This window comes from Odontomachus brunneus, unplaced genomic scaffold (assembly GCF_010583005.1).
Source record: "Odontomachus brunneus isolate Ranch 3 - 2012 unplaced genomic scaffold, Obru_v1 Obru_scaffold_012, whole genome shotgun sequence".
NCBI classification, from domain to species: domain Eukaryota; kingdom Metazoa; phylum Arthropoda; class Insecta; order Hymenoptera; family Formicidae; genus Odontomachus; species Odontomachus brunneus.
The window spans coordinates 2,590,924-2,591,775 of NW_022639462.1; positions in this window are offsets into that span (position 1 = coordinate 2,590,924).

An 852-nucleotide genomic window follows, 5' to 3' on the forward strand; every position below is an offset into this window, starting at 1 on the left:
TAAGCACAACCGGTAATTGGGATTCCGGTGCGAACGTGCAAACGGTTAGGATAATAAGGGAGTCTTATAACCTTGAGGAGTTTTTATAATAAAAATATATTATTGAACTTGTCTTCTTACAGTTTCCGATCACGTTCTATTACACTTCACATAGATACGTTTTAACTAATCCTTTACCGAGTAGGTTAATGTTATTATAATGCGAAACACTCTTATTACTCCCGAGTCAGCAGTCTCTCTCTTGAGACATGTAACGTACGCCTCTATACTGGTCAGTATCTCTCTCTACTCTCTCTGCTCTTTCTCTGCTCTTTCTCTGCTCTTTATATATCATTCATGAAATTAGGGAATTAGGTTACCGACCTAATTACCTAACAATTCAAAAGTGTAACGTGATGTTTCTGCAGCGCGTGCACTTTTGATTTATTTGCCGTATTTCGCAATGTTCGTTTATGCAATACATGCATTTCGGCTGAAACGTCTTTTAGCGTTTCAACATGTTTTGTTCTACATAACACTACTCACGTACATACATATATACACATTACTGCAGAGCTGCGGTAGTCTTAGTGTCTACCATATACGCCATCGTAATAGCGTTTCTTTCTCTCTCTATCTCTGCTTCAGGTAGCTTAACTGCTCCCGGCAGATTCTTTTGCTTATAATACAGAGCTCTGACAGTTTCGGCAGCGTCTCGTATGCTCCGGAACTTAATTATTAATACAGCGAATTGCAGAGTAGCGCGTGATGAGGATTTCCTAAGCGTGGGATTTCTGAACGAAACTCTGACAGAGCTCCTTGATTGTTGAGCCTTATTAAGAATACACTAAACCCAAACTGAATTTACCATCT